Raw genomic sequence first — 9,484 nt, forward strand, 5'->3', positions numbered from 1 at the left:
GTCACTCTGAGTCTTGTTTACATAATAAATACTTCAACCGGAGGTCAAAATTCAACATTTTTCAGACGTTTTGGGAGTTATTTCGGTGCAAAATCAAGCAAATTATGTCATATTTTACAGATTTTAAGCACAAAATTGATTGAGACAACGAAGGGTGATGATGTTTTCAGGATTTTAAATATATTTTTCTTAAAACGTTGAGTGGTTGAAGGCTTTACAACGTCATTTGTTGATGTTTACAATTTGCTCAAACTCCTCGTATCACATTTTCTGTAGTTATTTAATTATGCTGGTGACGTATAACAGATTTATGGGCGAGATTTATGTATAACATTGAAACTGATTTAATCTATGAACGAATTTGTCCATATAAATAACTTCCATTGTCTGGAAGTAGACCTACCCCCCTTTTTTCAACAAAAAAAATTTCAGTTAGTCAAAAGTTGTTGTCTGAATAAGCATGCAAAAGTGCAAAGTGTAAGCACTCGGCTAGTCTTTGTTTTAAGCCAATTTTTAGGGTAATGGTTACAGTCATTCTTTGCAATTTGATTCTGTAAATTATTATAAATCTGAAATGTTTCAACTTGTCAATTTTAAAAAGTACATGTACCAATCAACAAGAATTGCCTGCCTAAACACTCACACATGTTTATAAATGTCTGTCCTTATTATGCGTATCAAGTAACCTGATGTACACTGTGACTAACTATTCATGTTTGAGTGTTTCTGGGCCCTGGGGCATATTTAACTCTTGAGAACTTGAGATTAACATTCAATAGGAATGCCCAATGCCTAGTACATCAAATTCTTAATACATGTTAGAGCTACATGTATATGACCATTTAAAGCATTAACAAAATGCTATATCACTTCCAAGGTCTGGTATATGAATGTCTCACTCTGATTTTGGTGATCCTGTTTTGTTGCATTGATATAACTGCTTGACCCATATTTTTATTTTACACCAGTTTACAAGAAAACAAATCTTGGACACAGGATCTATTCTTTATTAAGAATCATACCATTCCTATATCTGTGTGCTGATTTTTCTGCAATAGAATACCTTTTCACACATTTTACTCCATTCTAAAAGCACACAATTGCAATAATTTGCAAAATCATGTGTTTACATATCTAGGAAAAGGGTACATAGACATCTCATTCATAGTACTACACAAGGAGCAGGATCTGCTTATTCTTCCAGAGCACATGAGATCAATTATATGTTGTGGGTTCAAGTTGATCAGTTTTCTTTTTTCTAATTTGTATATTTGTTTAATCTTTTCATCAAAAAGTCTGAAAAAAGAGATATGTATCTACTGAAAATGATTTATTTAGGTGCAGGGGTTGCCACACTTTGAAATCTACATGGAAGCAAAACAGTGAAAAGTCATGTTCATGATAGGCTACTTGAGAGACCTCACTATGTCTAGGAGAAGTGAACAATTCTAGAAACTTTCCATTTAAGTCATTCAAACCTTATAAAGAATAAAAGACCATCATTTTGACTTTTTATATCTTTTTTTTTCTTATGTCTCAAATACTACAGTACATACATGTATATTTCTGATACCAGTGACCGATCCAGAACTTTTTCTATTTTTTTTTGGGGGGGGGGGGGGGGGGGGTAAGGGGTTGCTGCTGCTGACTAACTTAGGAGGGACCCGCTCCAGTGATTCCCTATTTAATCAAAGTAAGTAATATTGTATTGCAACAGTATAGTGTCTCATGTACATTTACCCCACGTTATCAATATAAAATGGTGGAGTGTTTCACATTGTATGTGTATTTGAAAATATAAAAATGTTTAGAAATAAAAGTTTATTAAATGATGAATAAATACAAAGTCATAAAAATAATGTTAAAATGAAAAATATGTAAAAAGTATTTTAAACATTTAAGGAGAACTATTCGTCTATTGTTAAAATTAAAAAGTTTTTTAAAGTAAAATCAAGTCAAATAGTCCTCTGTCCCATACATGTAAATCCTCAATATAGAAATCCTGCTCTTCTTATTCCTATTGTTATCTGAAAATATATAATTTATGCAGATGATATTATCAAATGAATATAATTGCAAACTTCTCTAGATTTTCTATATGATCGGTAAATTATAATATATTTTAATTGTCTACTGACAGAAACATGATCTTCTGAGGTCCCAATTAAAAAAAAAATGTTGAAAGGAAATACTGGAATCCGAAGGATCAATCTCGAAATCCTGAGCTATAAAATTACCAGATCCAGACGTCCCGAAAAAGGTTCTCTAGAAAAGGTAATACTTATACACACCAACAGATGTTTGGAAAAAATTTCTACTTATAAATTCATTTACTTAGTATTTAAAATTCATCACCATAATAACATATCAACCTTTTTAAAAGATATAAATAATGTTTTAATAAAGTATAACGTAATATGCAACATTAAATTATCTTACAGGTATCTGTTATTTAAAAGATAACTTTTCATTCAATCATTCATATCTTTAATTCTTCATACCAGTAATTGATAATAAATGTATCCAACGCCAATAAAACCTGGCCACAACACCAAGCCAATACTGAAGGTGGCAATAAAATTCAACAATAAATCACATAATTTTTTTTTAGCATGGAAGGAGGGACAGAATTTATACTTTCCTACTGGTGAATATTTCATATACCTGAAACCTTTTAAAAGATATTTTACATGCCCATATGCACTATTCAGCAAAAATAATAGAACTGTTGTTCACATAGACAAGGGTCTGGATGGGGTGTTCTGCATTTCTTTATCATTTAATCTTTTAGGTCACTGGTTTCTATTTTTTTTTATACTTTTTGTCCATAATTTCTCTTTCCTCAATATATAAATTAGCACATCAATACTGTAAATTCAGAAATTATTGCGAGGTTTTTATTATTGCGAAAAATGCGACAGAGTTGTAAACGCAATAATTAAAACTTGCATTTTGTAATATTTTAACTGAATTAAGCATGACTTTTCTCAAAATCGTAAAAATTAAAATTGCATTCAAGTTTAAAATGACAAAATCGCAATAATAAGTGCACGCAATAATTTCTGAATTTACAGTAGTTCAAATGATTATGACCAGACCTAAGGCTTGCTGCTAAGAATATTAAGATTTTTTTCTGGGATGCATAGGAAGTCGTCCCAGAAAAAAAGTAGTCTTGTCAGACTTCATAATAATTTGGACTAGCATGTCATTTGCTCTATTTTTTACTTATTTTATGGTAAATTTTCTCTATTCTTGTTCCTATAGTAATAATTCTCTAATTCTTTATACGTTTTAATAATCATAGTTCCCAGTAACAGATCCAGGGATAGGGTTCCAGGGATTGGAATCTCCCTTTTTGGGGATGATCAATGCATTTGAATGGGGACATATAGTTGGAACCCCCCTTTGTCCTGGGGTAGTTATTTTTTTCATATATTTTTATTTTGTTTGTGTTTTGTGTTTTTTGTCACACTTTTTGGGTTCAAAAATAAAAATATTCACCTTTTTACTATTCGAGACAACCAAACAAATCAGCACATTACATTACACAACTGCAAAACTTTAATTAAAATTTAAATGCTAACATTGACCTGCCAAAATTGAAGTTTTATTCAAATTGAAGTCTCACGCTGGAAAAGGGGCGTTTATTTACATGTGGTCTACGGAAATTTACTGGATTTAAGAATCGAAAAGAGGCAAACATGTAGCCATAACCCGATCAGATCAATAAATTATGTTATGGATAGTATTAATATCTTTCTACTAACCATTAAAAGTAATAATACTAGGATTTCGTGAGCTCAGAAACCTTAATCTGTTGAAAAATGGCGTCGATTTGTGTGCTTCCTTTTCGCAGCCTCAGTTACAATTTGACACGGAGTGATGGGTATTTATGCAAATATTTAGGGACTCCTATCATCATAGATACTATTTTTGGTCATTTTATATTTAAATAGCCAATAGGATGCAAATGTGTCAGTTATTTTCAGAAGGGGAAAACACCCGCCATATTTTTATCCCCCAAATTAACAACGTCACTTGCCACTTTCAGAAGTTCGTTTCTTGTAAAATAAAATCTTCTAAGAAGAAAAAATAGCATGGTCACCTGTAAAACTTACCTATATAACTTATTGATGATGAAATGACACAAGTTTAATTGTCTTTAATGATAAATTTCTCGAAAAATCACACGTACACGATGTAAACAAATTGCCGCGATGGCGCGATACTGTCGCCCTCTATGAAAAATCGCGATTGTCGCCCTTGATTTTCTGGCCTTTACGTCATATGGAAGGAGGCGCAGAATCGATCCGTGGCTTTCCCACTGCGAAAGTTTTTCAACTTCTCAGTTTCAGCAGCCCAAATGCGTTTTGTAACCTGTACGTTCATTGGTTCAAAATTATGTATTACTTGTATTGTATCTTCCTCCATTGTATCTGGAGCACTTCACTGTGTAAGAAATGAAAGATCGGCTACTCTGTCAAATCGGCATCAGCCGGTTCGGACTTACGGCTAGTTCGGACATATTTTGTATACAGTAGTTTTGGCCATTGGTTTTGTCATAAATGATAAAGGAATGATACATAATTGTTTTAGAATCAGGAATGATGAAAAAAAATACATTTTATATTAATTTATGATTTATTGATAAATATGTGTTTTGATTTTTAAAGAATGTTATAAAAGATATTTTTGATAAAAAAAATATAAAATCATTTTATAACATGACTTTTAATGAAACGGTGATACATGATATTACAAGATACAATAATTAATAAAAAGTGAAGACGTTTTTCTTCTTCTTATCTTCTTCTTCTTCTTCCAAATCTTCACATCCTTTGTAGGACAACCACACCGTTAAGGCATGTAAAACAAAACCCACCACCATACAAGTAGGAATATATTTACACTATAATTTGAATAATTCCATCCTCCACCGCTATATACAGGATCACTTTTGTAGTTTCACATATATCTTGTTGTATGTTTTCTTAGTTGCGTTTAAAATTGTTAGGCTAGTTACCGGACATATATACAATGGGATTATATATGTTTACGTAGTAATATAGTTCATTCTTAAGAGACAATGTAGTAAAATAGTTCATTCTTAAAAGACAATGTTGTAAAATAAGTTGCTACACTCAAGTTCGCACTAATAAAAAGAATAATAGGTTTGCAGCAGTAAAATGTAAAATAGTTCGCCTTTCGTGATATGATAAAAAGATCTAAAAGCTAAAAGAAAATCACTTTTTTTCTTTTTCATATACTTAAAATTGATTAAAATGTTCATATTGCCTAAAAACTTAATCCACGCATATAAATAGACAATTTCACATCATAAAATATAGAACAAGATTTTTAAGATTTCGTTGCATCTATATATTAGCACTTTGTGCGACGTTTACGATCTAGGCACGCACTGTAATGTAACAGCAATTGTCATATGTTTATTAATATAGTTCTAAAAGCTTGTCTTTAAAAGGTAAAAGATTTTATCTCACATCAATATTGGCACCGGCTCACCCATATTACGTATTTGTTGCAGCATTCTGCATAATGTTCATTGTAAATATGGTCAAATTACACCCATGAATTCCGAAGCGTTTGAAATTAACATGTTATACAGTGAGCTCGACTTATTTGGAATTGGCTGCCCTACACACCCAGACCCAACCCTACCATAAACCCTGATCAAAGCATCTTTATCATATTCAATCGGTCTATAGATACCGTAAAGAAGACATGAGTATAGTATACCCAACAAAGGCCCAAGCCCATATCCCACCATGGGTAAAATCAACATAAACAGAAATGGAGTATACAACCTATTAAGAAACCTTAAACAACACAAAGCTTCAGGACCAGATAACATTGCTTTGTACATTAATTATGTCAAAAAGTGATTATATGCAAAGAATAAGAGAACAAAAGTACTTGAAGAATGCAGTAATAATAACTAACGAATTTACAAACTTTTTAGAAACGATGTCCAAATTGGCCATCATCATCATAATACAAAGATCAAAATCAATGGAACAAAATCATATACTAACAGATACTGTACTTTTTTCATGTATCAAACTGATAAAAAAAATACTGACTACCGAGAAGAAAGGCCCATGCTTTGTATTGTACTAACGAGATAAAAATAACGAATAATATGTTTTTAACAATAAAAAAATGGTGTGGACTTTAATGGTGCTTTTTTCTGAACTTTAGCGGAACTTGCTATTGTGGACTTTAACGGCGTTTTCTTGTGGACTTTAGCGGAAAGTTTGTGGACTTTAGCGGCGTTGTGGACTTTCCGCGGAAATTTGTTGTTGACTTTAGCGGTGTTGTGGACTTTAGAGGAATTGTGGACTTTAACGGTGCCACATCTGCTATGTACTGTGTGCGCTATAGAAAAGCCGATGATTAAGGAAATTTTGCCGATTTTTGGTCATTATCTTGAATATTATTATAGATAGAGATAAACTGTAAAGAGCAATATTGTTCAGCAAAGTAAAATCTACAAATAAGTCGACATGACCAAAATGGTCAGTTTGTTTCTTAAGGAGTTATTGCCCTTTATAGTCAATTTTTAACAGTTTAAAAAAAAATTTGTAATCTTTTACAAAAATCTTCTCCTCTGAAACTACTGAGACAAATTTAACCAAACTTGTCCACAATCATCATTCGGGTATATAGTTTTTAATTTGTGTTCGATGACCCCGCCCGTGAACCAAAATGGCCGACATGGCTCAAAATAGTACATAGGGTAAAATGCAGTTTTTTGCTCATATCTTAGAAACCAAAGTATTTGGAGCAAATATGACAGGATAATATTGTTCATTAGGTTCAGATCTATCTGCCCTAACATTTATACCATTCAGGCAACCCGTTCTTGGGTTCCTACCCCTGAATTGGTAATTTTAAGAAAATTTTGCAGCTTTTGGTTAATATCTTAAATATTATTATAGATGGAGAATAACCGTAAACAGCAATAATGTACATTGAGGTAAGACCTAAAAATAAGTCAAAATGACCAAAATGGTCAATTGATCCCTTAAGGAGTTATTGCCCTTTATAGTCAATTTTTAACAATTTTCTTTAATTTTGTAATTTAAAAAAATGTTATACACTTTAACTACTGGACCAAGTTGAATGTTCCTTAAATTCTTGACTTACATCTAATTTATAATTACGGACGCCATCACGAGTTGGTTGACCGTTATGGAATAACCGTTTCACAAATGATATCGGATATGTTCCTTACGTCGTGACTACAATCCCCTTCCCTTTCATGAATGTGACCTACCGAATTAGACTATTTACCGGATTTGTTATCACATAAGCAACACGACGGGTGCCACATGTGGAGGAGGATCTGCTTACCATTCTGGAGCACCTGAGCCAGTTTTTGGTGGGGTTCGTGTTGCTTATTCTTTAGTTTTCTATGTTGTGTCATGCGTACTATTGGTTGTCTGTTTGTCTTTTTCATTTTTAGCCATGGCGTTGTCAATTTATTTTCAATTTATTAAGTTGACTGTCCCTCTGGTATCTTTCGTCCCTCTTTTAAAGATAGAGATAATTGTAAGCAGCAAGAAATAAAGTAAGATCTCAATCACATCACCATCACCAAAACACTTTTAAATGATTTACTTTTCAATACTGCATTGAGAAAAAGAAGGGGGGGATGATACAAGTAACTTTATTTTGTGACACAGTATATAATTCAATTATAATGATTTGTATTCAACAAATTGTAGGATTCTACCATGCCAAGAAATCATCGCTAAAAATTCCGGTAGACCTCCTATTACTAAGTAGTAGTTTAAAAACTGTAAAGATTTAATTGATTTCATTCAACACATTAATTTATGACCTGCATGTACGTGTCGCCTAGAACACGGTCATATACCAAATGGTCAACATTAATCATCCAATGTGATTTGCTCTATGGGATGTTTGCAAAATTTCAACGGAGGCAATTTCTTGGCATGACGAAACATCATCCCAGCAATAAAAGAATATGTTTGAAAGAACTATGTACTCGGCTACCTTTTTTTCGCCAATTCGTTTTTTAAAATGTCTTGGTTTCTTCAATTTGAATATTAGAAAAGAAAACTATTTAAAAACGAAAACTTGATAAAGTGAGAAACAAGTTTCTTTCATTAGTAAAAATTGCTGCTTCATTGCGTATTTCAGAGTTCGAAGCCTACCGTGACAATCTTATTTGACTAGGATTGACAGTTTCCTTGCCGAAGGTCAGTGGTTCTCTCCGAGCGTCACAGCTTTCTACATTAAAAAAAGCTGGGCGCCATAAAATAGCAAATAACCGGATAAGAGTGGCATTAAAGACCAACAATGAATACATCAATCATTGTACATCTTAGACTTTTTACACACAGATAATAGTTTTATTAAACACGAATCTATTTATTTTGAAATTGAATGTGACAATAGCAATTTTCCCGCATCGTACAACGATGAATCCGGATGGCACTGTAATATGTGCCGCTGGTATGAAAAAGCTTAACCTTTAAAAATTTTGAATTACTAGAAGAAAAGATGGATTTTAAAGCAGAGCTTTTTAAAAATTTTGTCAGATATTTCAAAATGAAGAAAAGACATTTAAGATTTCCAAGGATAAGGCAACATAGAAGGGGACTATATTTAAAGGTTGGTGTGTCCATCATATTATATATGTGGCAACTTTTTTTGTTTCAGTCTTATAACAAATTAAACTTTTCAAAGTTATATAAGTTCAATTACTAACTTACATTTGACAATTTATACATGTTATAATGTAGAATATCTATTTTATACAGAAAAGGGTGTTTTCTATGTCAAAAAGTTGCAAAATTTCTGAGAAGGAATGGAGCAGTCCATATTCAAAGGCAGAATTTGTTAACTTAGTAGAAAGGTCTTTGACAAGCAATACTTTGAACCACTGACAGAGTTTTTAACGATCCAATGAACAAAATTGAAAACAAAGTATTGCCCCTGTCAATCTAAAGAGTGTAGGTTTCAGCTCGAGCGTTCCCACATGTCCCAGTGAAGCTTTTTTTTACAGTTAAAAAACTAGAGGAACAGAAAATCAGATCATTTCGTCTTTTTCTATTTTGTTCTTTGAGTCTCTTTTTTGCTTTTCAGGCTTTACTTTATCATGCATGCCATAAAACTTAAACTCAACTTGTTCTAAAACAATTTTTACGTGTGCATTGTGCTTCAATATGAAATTATGGGGTAAACGTCAATGATACAGCAACTTAGTGACAGAAACAACAAAAATACAAGTCTTGTGCTCGGTTTGACAGTAAACCAGATACTATGATATGCGAGATTTCCTCACAGGAGAAATGAAGAAAGACCATTCACAATTTGCCTTACATTTGTTTTTCCTTCTATTAATTAAATAAAAAAAAAACACTTTCAAATGTAGAGTTCATTAGATACAAATATTCCCTGTGGAAGAGCACCCCCCCCCCCCCCCCCCCCCCCC

The 9,484-nt window shown here is 32.5% G+C and overlaps 1 long non-coding RNA gene across 1 annotated transcript; it reads right to left on the reverse strand.

The window, feature by feature from the left end:
- Window positions 1-1,806: 1,806 nt before the first annotated feature.
- LOC139485326 (uncharacterized) lies at window positions 1,807-3,889 on the reverse strand. Its single transcript, XR_011655293.1, has 2 exons — window positions 3,768-3,889; window positions 1,807-2,027 (listed from the first exon to the last, which is right to left on the reverse strand). It is a non-coding gene; the product is annotated as an uncharacterized lncRNA (long non-coding RNA).
- Window positions 3,890-9,484: the final 5,595 nt, after the last annotated feature.

Source organism: Mytilus edulis, chromosome 8, assembly GCF_963676685.1.
Source record: "Mytilus edulis chromosome 8, xbMytEdul2.2, whole genome shotgun sequence".
In the NCBI taxonomy this organism is placed as follows: Eukaryota; Metazoa; Mollusca; class Bivalvia; order Mytilida; family Mytilidae; genus Mytilus; species Mytilus edulis.